Consider the following 13,994-nt stretch of genomic DNA (forward strand, 5'->3'; position numbering starts at 1 on the left):
AAAATGCACGCGAATTAAAATCCGCAGGCGTCCCGCGTGGGATGCGCTGATGCCCGGATGCCCGGATGCGGCTCGACCGGTATACAATTTGTCGGGTGGCGGTGGCGCGAGCTTTTATTCGCGCGACGTGTGTTCTAAGCTCGCCGGCTCACCGCAACACCGCGGGCGGGATATGCGGCAAACATATTTTGAAATCATTAACGGGGATAATGCCATATTTTGCATATTACACTGTCACTTTGAACAAAATGTTGCATATTGTCAAAACTTGTGGTGCCATCTACCAGACAAACAAATCTAGGCTATTAGAACTTCCACGCTTATTTGCTAGAGGGCAATGAGGTATAATTGGAGGGTTATAGTAACATTTGCATAATTTTATGTACAAAATTACAGAAAACTGTAATTGGATTGCACAACGATGCATAGAAACACCTAACAAGTAGACACCTGTAGATGGCGCAGTTAAATGTCACAAAACCTGTGAATTATTACTATTTTAACTTGAAATCAAATCGATATCGGTTTGTAATACATATAAATCCATTCCACCATAGTAAAACACACCATTTTCCTTCCGCTCGGCTGGTCCTATTACAAATACAATATTTCACGATCGTCATAAATATTTACAAGCTTGCGAATCACCGCAAAACACAAAATGCGTCGCGTTAAGCCCGCCGCTCTCATAACAAACGCAGTCGTGCTTCATTTGCAACAATCCGCATATACATATAAATCGCAATTTGTTCGTGCGCGCCGGAAGCGGAAACGAGTGCAGCGAAAGTGCCGCCAGCAAAAAACACCCCCGAATGGCAGAGTGTGACGCATTTTTCTTGCTGTGTACAAGGTTTAAATCTTTTTTTCATACTCGCGATTGCCGCCGCCGCCGCCCTTGATTGTCACCGTGGGGTCGGGGCGGTTTTCGCATTGTTTGTAGCCGCCGAAGGATATATAAAACGCGGCGAACAGAAGAAAAAAGCGCGCCGCCACCACGAAGAGCGAACGGAAACGGCAAAAAGCAATTTGATTAAGAGCGAGTTTAAAAGTAACTCAATCTTGTTCAAAGTCTCGCCGAGTCTTAGAGTCCAAGCGCGCTGCACACAATAGAAACATGGCGGGAATGATGGGACAAAGCAATGCAAACACTACGGCAAAGGCGCGTTCAAACCGCTAAAAGTGACCCAAATAGATTATTACTTCTCTAACTGTTTATCGAGGAGTTTTTTCTTCTTCCGGATGAAACAATAAGTACCTAATCGCATTAAGAGCTAACAATGTGATACAGCTTTCTCATTTGGAAAGCTCTCAAAGAAAATTTATATTATTTTTCATTAAAAAAAAAACAAAAATTTTAATTTAATTTAAAATAGACAAAATTGTTGGTTATGTCATACAACATAACCATATTCACAAAAAAATAAATTTTGTTTCTGTGGCTTCTTTGAAATATAATTTCAAGTAAAATGATGGCAATAGATGAATGAAAATTAACACCCCAATTATTTCGTACGCTTCAATCCACTTTAGTTGAAAATTCGAATCCGCAAAGCAGGTACTCGAGATAATAGCGTATCCTTTTAACTTTCGACTTTCAACTTAATACCATTCCCAAAAGAAGAGGGTGAATTCAGCAAGGACGATCAAACCGCACTCCCCATGCCACTTCAACTTCATCTTCTCTCGCTGCCTGACGAGCACAAACTTAAATGTTCCGCCATTATTTTCTTATCGGTCCTTGAGACTGTATTGCGGCTGGTGTGCGCGCCTCGCACGTCGAGTGTTTATTGTAATGTAATTCATTAGACGTGCGCTCAAGTACTGTTATTAACAACAACAATACAGCTGATGCCATTTATATTCTCAAAGGAAGCGAATGAGATGAGCAATACTCGTGCAAACTGTTAGAAGATTTCATTAACAAGAAATGAAATAATAAAAGTTTCCTCCCTTGTATTCTAAATATTTCAATTTTGACAAAATGTTATTCATCTGCTGACTAATTGGAATTTTGGATGATAAGAAAGAAAAGTAAACAATTACATTATTATCAAATAAAAGTTGAATGCATTGACAGTTGTATAAAAGTGCGAAGCAATTTATTTCGTGGAAGGAAATAAATGCGTTTTCCAGCTTCGAAAATATCGCAACAGAACAATATGCCGATGTCAACTCCACGGATTTCAACAAACGCAGCGAACGTTTATTTCCGAAGCTTATATCACGCAGAAATGAAATGATATAAGGAAAAACGTGAACAAACAATCGCCAGCAGCATGACTGGTAAAAAGCGCGCGTAGCTAGAAGTGTACCGCCGAAACGGTTACTTTTTATGTACAAACGCGTATTGAAGGAGATGAAGAAGGAGAAACGCGGCTCGGGTGCACAAAGCTCGGCGAAGTCGTTTTTTATGTACCTTTGGCATTGCGCCTGTACTTTGAAGCATGCGGCTTGTACGTCAGGAAAATTTATCGTTCTGTAGTCTATAGATATATTGCAAAATAAAACAAACACAACAATTTGTTCTTTGATAGATTATTTTATACAATTATTATTTTCAGGGTTCTAATCACAGAAATCGATACTATGTATTGAGAAAATAATGAATCCTAGGTTACTGGGGAATAAACTATTTGAATTTACCAAAAATAATTGCATAATAAAATTATCCTCTCCGATATAATGTAATAAATAACCCCCTGTATCTTGTGAACAGATATTTTTTTAGTCCCTTACCACTGTATTATAGTTCAAAAGACTCTTTTTACTATACGACCTCCAAAAATTGACATTTTACAAAATTATAAAAACTATGAACCAAAAACGCCCTGTATGTTGGGAATTAATATACTTTTTTTAAAAGTGTTTTACGGTTAGTAATTATTCAAGAACCCTTTATACTATGAATGCGTTAGCAACCCTCCTACACTCTTTGAAAGGGCCTAAAACTGCTTTAAAAATTTGAATTTTTGCAAAAACTTGAAAATATATTTTAGAAAACGCCCTGTATCGCATGAACTAATTCACTTTTTTTGAAGTATTTCATCGTCATACATTAGTTTAAAATTTCTTATATACGATCCGTATAATTTCATCCCGTTAACCTTTAAGGAAGTACCTTAAAATGCCCATTAAAACTTGCTACTTTTAAGAAAACTTAAAAACATATTTTGGAAAATGTCGGGAATCTCATGTAATAATTAACTTTTTGAGGTATTTTAGCTTCATATTATAGGTTAAGAGTTCCTTTACACAATCGGTATAATTTTATCTCTTTATCTCATCAGGAAGTACGCTAAAATACCTTTCAAAACTTGTCAATTTAAAAAAAAAATTGAACACATCTTCCCGAAAACGCCCGAATCACCTGAACTAATACGATTTTCTAGAGTTTTTTACAGTCAAATTGTAGATAAAGAGTCCCTTTATCGTATTAATGCGTATAAATGCGCTAAAATGCCCTTCAAAAATTGTTATTTTTTGGGGAATAAATTTCATTTTTGGTCGAATAACATGGTTAAACTTCTGAACTTAAATTTTTTTTTGGTCGAACAACAGAGTTAAACTTATTTTCTTGAAATTTGTTTGGTCAAACAACATTTTCTAAAATTTTTTGCTGAACCTCCGGGCAGAACTTTAAGAAACTTTTTAAAATTTTCCTTTTGGTCCAACAACAGAGCCGAATTTATTTTCTTAAAATTTTTGGCTGAACAACAGGGCCGAACTTATTTACTTAAATTTTTTGCTCGAACAACAGGGTCGAACTTAATTTCTTAAAATTTTTGGTCAAACAACAGAGTCAAACATTTTAAAAAAAAAAATTTTGGTCGAATAACAGGGTCGAATTTTTGTTTAAATTTTTTTTAAAGTTAAATATTTTAAATGGTATCTCACGGTATCTCAGAAACTAAAAGGGCTAGGAAAAAAAGGACTTCATATTCTTGTTCCTTGGAAAATTCTTTACATAATGGCATATTTTTTGAAAAACGACAAAATATGAATAAAAAAAATTAAAGAAAAGATTTTGTCATATAAAGGGCAAAACATTTTTATTTTTTTATTCAAGATTAAAAATTGAAATTTAAAATTTATGTTTTCGGATTTCAATCAAACTAAAAATTTAAAATAATTTATCGTAGTAAAATTATTGCCTATCAAGGATTTTTAGGATTTAAACTTTTATTTTCGTGTATTTTCTAAATATTTACTCTAATTCAAAATGTATATTAAAATAATTTATTAACAAAATGGTGCTCTTTAATATTATGTAATAAAAACTTACAATTTTCTGATAATCTGAAAAATTAACTAAATTAACTAAAATATGGCGGAGGCGCCGGGCATATTAATTAGCAATTATTTTTCTTCGTAAAACTAATGGAGAGGTTTTCCATTACCTTATTTAAACAGCTTTTTATTAAATACCAATAATAATTTAGCCCGTAGACATGAATTAGTGAATTGTGTTCTTGCACCGCTTTTAATTATCAATTATCTCTGAAACTAATAGAGATAAACAAAAACAGAAAACGGAATTACGTTCAAAATAAAATTCTTTATATAATACAATTTTAAAATAGAGATTTTTAGGAAGTGAAAATCAATTTTCCAATGCGATTTTCTCGGAAAGTATAAAAGCTATAGAAAAACTTTATGCACTTTCTTTATGACATATTAACAAACTATAAAATGGCAAATTTTGTTTTTCCATTTTCTAAAGTTGACTAAAACCTCCTCGAAAACGTCAAGTGGTTACACTTGACTCTTTTTGGCCTCAAAAATTATTTTTTATTTAAGAGAAAAATGGATAACGCCAATCGATACAGTTTTCCAAGGGGATGAAAGATATCTAGTCAGTTTTTTGATAACATCAATATTTCGGAAAACTCTGGTGAAAATCAAAACCGACAAAATTAAACCACCTCTCCGATTTTCCCGAAACTTTCAGAGCACATGTACAATTATGCACAGAATCCATTAATCTTAGTTTGGTTTTGATGACATAATTAGTTTCCGATTTATTGACCATTTTCACTTATTACATAAATATGAAAAATTGAAAATTTTAAAATGCTATATTATATAAAATTACACTTTGAATACGACTATGAAAACCATTTTCTTTTATCTATAATAGTTCAGAAGAAAAGTGTAATAAACTGATTTATGCATTTTCTCTCTCATTTCTCATGCCGAAAATAAAAGTTTAAATTTTAAACTTTTTACTGCAGAATATTGAATAAAACTAGATTTATAATACTTTATCTTAGTATTATTTTGTTATCAGACTAATTATTAAGCCATTATTTGCAATACTAAATAACATATTGTGAGCGTGTGAAAAATGTTCGACACAAGTTTCGAGATGTTTTGGTGTTAGGATCACAGAATGTGCGAGGAGGTAAAAATATTTTAACGGATTTTCGCACATATTTTATAGTTTCGACCAAAATTTAAACGCGTCATTCGATCATTGAATTAAAAAAAAACTGAGGTAAATGACTAAAGTTTGGGGGAGTATTTAGGGCTGATTGGAGCATTTTAGTTAATTGAAACACATATAAAATTAAAGAGTAACTCTTCTACTATCATACTTTAATATAGAGGTAGTGACTGGACTTCTGTGATTCAAGATACAGGGTGTTTTGCGTCGCGTGTTTTAGGAATTTGCAAAATATGCCAATGTTTAAGAGCACTTTTGGAGGTGTTTAAAGGGTATAACAAGATTGAAGTATTTTTCTTATGAAAAAGTAACTCTTTTCCTTCAAAATAATAAAAAAATTAATCAGATCGGACCTACGAGTAGCAAGATAAGCGCTATTCTCGGTGGCATGTTTTGGTAATTCTTCAAAAATACCGAGGTTTAGTGCCGTGTCAGGGCTATTCCTTATCCTTTGGAAGGTTCAATTATATACCAAATATCTAAGCATCTCATCCTTATCCAACTATATTGATTTGGTAAAGTATAGATTTTTTGTCTCTTAGATACAGAGTGTTTTGAATTGCATGTTTAGGGAACTTTCCAAAAATAGTTAATACCAAATTATGGGCTATTTTAAGCCCTAAGTGTAACTAAATAAGCAAAAAGATAAAGGGCGACACTCTCTTTATAAAATTTTAAAAGTTAGGTTTGGATTGACCCAGAGACTTTTAAAATACAGGGTGTTTTTCCTTGTTAACTTTGAATATCTTTCACACATGCATAAGTTTTTGGCCTTTCTAAGTGCTTTAAAAGGGTAGAACATAACGCCAATATAAAAACAAGCTGCCTTCTTTAACAAGTTGAAGACAAGGTTGAGGTTATAGGTACTCTATAAAATCATAAATATTCACATGAAAGTTTCGAAAATTCGTAATTATACATTATCAATTTTTTTTAGTGTTTAAGTTATATTAAAACTACATTTGCTTAAAACTTTTATGTTAAAATAATAAGTTAATATTATCCATTTATCAATTATTATTAATTGTGTCATTAATTTACGAGTATGCATTTTCTAAAATAAACTATAAAAGTCAATATGCTTCGCAGAATATAAATTAAAATATTATTTTACGTACCATTTGAAATAAAAACTCAAATACATTTCCAATTAGTTCCTCAAGCGCATAATTAAAAATTGATTTTAGCAACGAATGTACAATAACACAGAAGCCCTATTGAATTTGCTCCAGTTTCCAATTGAATACATTTAAAAATATAAAATTCATTTAACAAAATATCACAGTGTGTAATTTTGTGAACACTGAACTAAAATATAAAAATTGCCAACTGGCAGTTCTATTGACAATATAACCGAGAAAACCATTTTTTTCAAAGCCGTAATGATTTAATGCCGGCAAAAAATATAAAAAGCGATTTATTATCCGGAGCGGCGCTGGCAAATCCGAAACAATCGCGATTGATTGAATCGTTATTGTTATATGTCAATATCTCCAATTTACGAGTGAAGCGCCCGGCATTATACCACAGTGCCGCACGTGCGTCCGATGGAGGCGGCGTCGGCGGTGCGCGCTCTGTGGCTGAAAGAAATTAATGCTCCTTGTCGTCGCGCCGTCGCTCGTTTTGCTCGTTTATCTCGTCTTCTCGCCATTTTTGCACACACAACACCAAAAATCCACGTCCCCGGTGTGCGCGGTGGCAAATCGACAGAGGACGCTTTGCAAAATTGAATAAATTATCGACGTTAATACCATTACGCCCGTTTTGTTAACGTACGCGTTTCACCATTGAAAATTTTACGCGACGCGTCGGAACGAATTACTTTTTCGCGTGGCGTTTGTCAAAGCGATCCCAAACCGAAGTCTAATGCAATTTGCACATAAACTCGCAGGTATTCATTAAGGCGCCAACTTAAATTGTTGTCACTGCTAACGGGACGAACAGCGTTTGTGTCGCGTGGGCGCGCTCAAAGTGAATGAATTAAAAATTAATTATGTAAAGTATATTGGTCATTAAATATGAACGCCCGGGCAAAAGTTTTCACTTTTCGAGCGAGGTGCACGCTGTGAGCAACAATTTAAAATTCTTTCAGCATCCAGCTTTCTCATTAGGGCTATATAATTCATATGCTTAAAAGGAACGCACTTATCTTCTGAAGCGTAGAGTAAATAGTCCATTTTTTTATGGTGAGCCCTGCAGTGTGAATCGGTCTTTTACGTTTACGCTGCGGCTGCAAAATTTTCAAAGAGGCGGAAAATTTTAGGTCTATTTGCGGTTTTTTGTGCATACGGAAAATTAGGAAAAAGGACAAAGCGAAGGTTTGCATTATTTAGTGCAATTTTTGATGTAAAACAAAGGAAAATATGGTATTTATAAATTATATACGTAATTTAATGTAGATTAAAAGAAATTTATATGAGGGAAACAAGTATTAAGTGAATTAAAGTAAAAAATAGTAAAGAAAACATTGTTCTGTAGAAAAATTTATTTCTTTTTACAATTTCCGAGAAAAATCATGATCACGGGGTATATTAGTTAAGAAATAAAATATTTGGCAATCAAAAGAACAGATAATTTCTTAAAACGCTTGTCTTCAGGTAATAAAAAATTTTTTGAGAAAATTTGGATTAAAAAACCGTAAAAACTCTTTCAAAAATAATAAAAGCAGGCGCTGGACCAAATAAATAAACAAAATATTTCACAAGAAGTTAAAATTTATTAAATAAAATATAACTGAATAAAAATATGGAGTATTATTTGATTTATACTCTTCTGTTTCCCAAACTTTCTCGCAAACAAATAAATTTCGAACGCCCGAAGGCAAAACCCAAAGTAAAACTTTTCATTTTCTATAAAGTTACACTTTTTTTCATATAATTTTACATATTTTTTTATTATACAATCACAAAATAACGATTCAGTAATTATCTTATCCATATTAACACGTTTCTCCCCTGTCAACCTATGGATGCATAATACCGGAATAAATTTTTATATTAAAATATTATCCTGATATGATAGCTTGCCTTTCGCAGGTTGTGTTCCTTTGTGTTTGCGTTGCGATGCGCCTTTAACGACTCCTGCATGTGCGTCGATACACAACATAAAAGGGCCGCGGCGAAAATTGAATATCAACGGTGAAATGTTAAACACGGCGCAGAGAAAAGAAGAGAGATGATTCCGGGGTGTCCCAGGGTGTTGGATCGACTCTCTCTGAGTGTGCGTATATATGCAAAGCGGAAACGGGATGCGTGTCGATGTCGAGCGTCGTATCAATACACGTGACTGAATATGGATGCCGAAGATGGGCAGGCGGATGGCGGAGGCGCCGGGCGTGGAGCGAAAACCGCGCGTCGTACCTTCGTCGCCCCACACACACACTACCACACACACACTGGCACTATATACGCTCATGCATATAGAGACGTTGATTGATTTTAGATTATACGTGTATCAAAGAGCCCATTTTTTGTGCATATCAACGACTACAAAAGACTTTCAGCGATCGGCGAGTCTCTACTCTCGAGACAGTTACTCCGAGATAAAAAGATGTGTTTTTTTCTCGCGTCGTGAGCAAAGTGTGTTGTTTTCTTTTAGAATGTAGTAGAGAATTGTATTGTATTGAAGAGTGAAATATGCGTTTGTTAATGGAAGAATTTCAAATTTGTCAGCGAACATGAAAAACTTTTTTAGTTTTATTTTATATAAAATGATATCGTTTATATGCGTATAGCGGGTTGGAGATATTAATATTAATTTTAGTTTATCACAAGTTTAATTAATCTTGCTAACGGGAATATTGCTGATCAAACGAGCCGTTTGATCGCTGCAAGTTTCGATGTCAATTTAAATTGGTGAATATTGCATCATAGCGCGGTCGGTGTTTAAGCAATATTCATCGCTTTCTGATTCACGCTTTGTGTTCAGGTTTAATGGCATTGTTAATCGTATTAATAATAATTCAAGCGTGTGCGTTTATCCTCAATCGCTCAATGGCTCAATTTGGAACATCTAATAAATTTAAATATATTAAAAATTGTATATTTTTATTTTTGTGATTATCTTTTAGTAATTTTAAACAAAAAATGATAAAAAAACAAATCATAAAATATAATTATAAAAAAAAAAAAAAAACATATCTGTTTTTGCTTATTTAGTAGAAAATAATGAGATGCGAGAAATTCAAAAGAAAAAACTTGATATTTAATTAAAATTCAAACAAAAAGATACAGAAAATAATTTACGAAGCAATATAAATTCTTACACTGTCTTAAAACTTGAAAAAAGTGAGCGTTATAATTCAACATCGCAAAAGAAGCGAACGAATTTCAATCCATAAGACAGAAAAATCGCCCTTTTTTTCACTAGTTGCTTACTTAACCCGCTCGAAATTACTTCTCAAGTATTCTAATTTGCACAGCGAGTGAGTCGGGGTGTACGCTCCCCCAATTTCGATGGTATATGCAACAGCCGCCCTTTACTTTTTTTTTCCGGGCAGTCAGCGTTCGCATTTGCACCGCGCGCGGAAAACTTGTGCGAATAAAGTCGTTCTGAATGAGGCTGGTGGGCGGCTGGAAGGGTTTCTCGAATTTTGCCATTGCCATTTATCCTGCGCGCCAGTTTCGGCACAATGTACGGCACGTCGTCTTTATCTACTGCGATCGTCCACCGCAGGCAGAAAATAAGGTTGAAGTAAGACAAGACAAGGATTTTTTCTTTATGAAATTTTATATTGGAATTAAAGATATTTCAAAACGCTTTATAATAGTATATTACAAATACGCAGATGCAAGCTCCACCCCGTGACTAAAGTACTTTAGTCACGGCCTTGGCAACCCGTGATTAAATTGCCACTTTTTGTATCACTAAATCATTGAAAAAGAGCCGAAAACTCATTTTTACAAGTGATACTTAAATATTCAAAGAAAAATAAAATTTAATTAAACGAATAAAGTTTAGTATTAATATAATATAATATATAAAAATATATTTCAGGGTAAAATTAATATGAATCTAATAAATTTTCCACGTCACCAAATTCAAATTGCAGCCGTATATCAACCGTCATAAAGTGTCACCATGAATCTTGCATAATAATAGTTTAATCCCCGGCAGATAGCAATAATAAACTTTTGATGTCATTCGGTTTATTATTGCGTCAAAACGCATAAGTTATTTATGGTTTATGCGGTGATGAAAGCCAACTCATTAAACATTTACTGTAATATAATCAATACTTAATCTGTTTATTAGTACTGCTTTAAATAATAATAATTATTATTATGATTAAAATCAACAGTTAGAAAGAATTAAAAATATAAATCACGAAATATTAACTTGTAACTCTTTTTTGCTTTTTATTCCATGTGAAATGTAAAATGATAATAAAAACGCAAAACGTTGAAACCATTAAAACGACGAAACGTGACCACTTTATTTCTTAACTTTCCCTGGTGAGCAGAGTCTTCTGCCTCACGCACTTTTGGTTTTATTATCATAGAGCGGTCGGGCTTGCCCGCATAGAACGTATAAATGCTTGATAAATTTATTAATGCGCTCATAAAACACGCAGAATGGCTTTTCCGAATACGTAGAAAATATAAAACTCACCGCGAGTTTAATTCTTCGGTTGGAGCTGTTCCCTCGAGCGCCGCGTGCACTCTACGGTAATAACGCGTGTTCTTGTACACTTACCTGAAACAAAAGTAATAGTAATACATATTCTCTTAACAGTATGTTCAAGATGTTTAAGACACACATAAATGTCTTCTGGAAACTTAGTTAAAAGTTTTTTACAAAAGTATTATTTAAGCAAGACAAATTTCCATTTTTGTTTGAATGTCAGATGTGTATTCACATACAACATAGCATAACCTAAGTTATGCTTCACTGAATATGAAAAGCAGGTTGCCTAAATTGGCACACGGTGAAAAAATATCGAAGCGGTAAGCAAATGTTATAGATCACTCGACAAAAAACACACCGCAAAGCGTTTGTGTTCACTGAGATGTGCACAACATCAAATGCAAAAATACGCTTATTTGCATTCGTAACAAATATGTAAATTTCACTCCTTTTGCTATTACGCTATTACCTTTATTTTACTTGTACATCCGAGGCGAGCGCGCAGCGCTTGGAAGCCAGAATATAGAAATATTCACTATGTTGTTTACGCGGGCGTATTTGCTCAACGAATCGAATCGAATCGAATGAAAACAGATAAATTCTCGTTTGGATTCGACTTAGCAGCACGAGGAATTCCCGAGCGGACAGTGAGATGATCAATTGCAAAGTGAATTGTAACAATTTTCATTTGGATATGTGACATGTGTTACAAAATATAAATTTATTACTTTAGCGTCAATTTTACCGCATTTAAAATAATATTTTTAAATCAAAAACTAGTTTATGTTATTTTCGATGAAATCAATCAATTTTTATACAAAACATTATAAAAATTACTCCAGATGTTTTTACGTGAAAGAGTAACAAACATACGCACAATCTTTAAAACTTCAAAGTGTATGTTTTAGAAAGTTATTTTTGTACGTAAAGTTTGAACACTTTTCGAATTCATCTAACAAAGTTTCACACGTCAAAAAGTTTGTCAACAATTCTGATTGTTATTCGACAGCACGCATGCCATGTGTACTTTGCAACTTATTCAAATCAATTCAATCATGTCCGTTTCGATGCAAATCGGATTAGTGGCATAACTCCATCTGCATACAAATTAACTTAATTAAGAACTTTTCCCGCATGCAGAATCACATCAGTTTTAAATACCTAAAACAAACAAAAATTCCAAAAACGCGAGTCAATGGATTGATTCTCCAAAAGCTTTTCAATTAAAAAATCTGGTGAACTCAACTACACATGTCGCCTCGGGAGTTTTTTAATTAAAAAAGTCAAATGTCCCATTTTGTCGCTTTGTGCGAAAAAATTCGTTGACAATGTGTTACGTACGATGTGTTGCTTATTATTCATACACCAAGTTAATATATGGCCCGGTGCGTGTTCCAGGAAAGACATTCGGATATAACTCACGCAAGAAAGTGTTCGTGAGCGGCGGTGGAAAGCGGTGAAAGCGCGTGAGTGCCGTGCCTTAATGTAAAGGTGGCGAGTGTGCGCCGCTCGACATAATAATATAGGAGGCCGTTTCATATTTTAGTAAACTAATAAGCGCCCCTGCGGCGAACGCGTGGGTGTCGCGAGCACATAAGCAGCATACGCAAGCAGGAAACGAGTGCAGGCAGAGTCTAATGCGAAAGACTAAACAGCGCGCCGGCGGAACGACGAAAGAGGCAAACGGATAATGTAAGGTTATTTACTTTTAGGAAAATGGCTGGCAATTTAACGTAGACGGTGTGCAATAAGAATTTAGTTTGCGTGTGCGTGTGTAGTGTGTGTCTGCTGGGCATGGAAAATTGATACGCATTTCCGGGGGTCTTATAAAATCTAATGCGTCTAATTTGTATGCTGGTTTTTAGCGTTTCGTCAATATTTTACGGAAATTCACTTTCAAGATTAGCCGTGGGTTAACTTTGAAGTTTAAGGGTGGGAAAGTGATATGTATCACTTTGTATAAGGGTGGATAATAGCATATATCTAATGGCTTCTAATGGGGATCAAAGTTTTTTTGCGAAAAACAACATATGTCATGGTAATTATCTATAATGACAACGGAAACTTGTAAATAACAAAAAAATTGGAAATTTGCAAAAAAAAAATGCGAAAAACATGTTTTTTCAGAAAAAATCATTTTGTGTAAAATATTAAACACATTTTTTGCTAAAAACTGATTATTTATAAAAATATTTCTAATGTTTTCTTTTTAATCAACATTTTTCTTAAAAATTGCAAAATATTTTTCTAAAATTTTCCTTTTTTGCCAAAATTTTTTGGAAAAATTCATTTTTCTTATCAAAATTAACAAATGCGACTGTAATTACAACTAATTATTTACTAAAACTATAAATTTACTAACAAATAATGCAAGTATTTAATATTTTCTAAGATTTTTTTTGAAAAAATGCATTTGACAAAAAAAGCAGAAAGAAATTGCAAATAATTATTTCATTAATATCATTCATTATAAAATTATAAAACTATATATTTGCTAATAATCCTAACTTTTTGCATGTTATTCTCGATTAAATAAATAAATATACGTGAAATAACAACTTCGATGGTTTCATACTGCTGCAGTTCAAGACTTGAAGTGTATCCCCATCGTATAAATTTCACTCAGCTCGTGCTCGACGCAGTACCACCCACGTTTTTCCCGTTTGCCGAACGCAGCCGGGCTGTAACACTAACAAATTCCCAAAACGTCCGAAGAAACATACCACTCGAGTCGTGAGTTTAGATGTTTAGTGAGGATTAAGTTAAGGTCCGACACTGCAGCAAATTTCAGCAGATAGATCGTCCGTCCAATAAAAAGCTCCCCGAATCCCACTTCGAAACACTTTCTGTCGCTCAGCCGAAACGTTCTCAATATAGAACATCGTCTGAATGACGTGTCAAGATATTGCTACAGATGATTTTAAAG

General features: G+C 33.8%; 1 protein-coding gene across 5 annotated transcripts in view; it reads right to left on the minus strand.

The window, feature by feature from the left end:
* LOC135799706 (KH domain-containing, RNA-binding, signal transduction-associated protein 2-like) overlaps positions 1-13,994 on the minus strand; it is a 104,556-nt gene that overhangs the window by 45,978 nt on the left and 44,584 nt on the right. Inside the window, exon 1 of one of the 5 annotated variants that reach the window (XM_065312904.1) lies at positions 6,562-6,760. The exons of the other annotated variants lie outside the window; for them this stretch is intronic. The gene's annotated coding sequence lies outside the window, so the exon portion shown is untranslated. Of the gene's footprint in view, positions 1-6,561; positions 6,761-13,994 lie in introns of those variants that run through there. 5 annotated transcript variants of the gene reach the window in all.

Source organism: Atheta coriaria, unplaced genomic scaffold (genome assembly GCF_025399875.1).
Source record: "Atheta coriaria isolate IRGN ID8LTWV9N9 unplaced genomic scaffold, Caltech_Dcor_3.1 hic_scaffold_9_pilon, whole genome shotgun sequence".
Taxonomy (NCBI): Eukaryota; Metazoa; Arthropoda; class Insecta; order Coleoptera; family Staphylinidae; genus Dalotia; species Dalotia coriaria.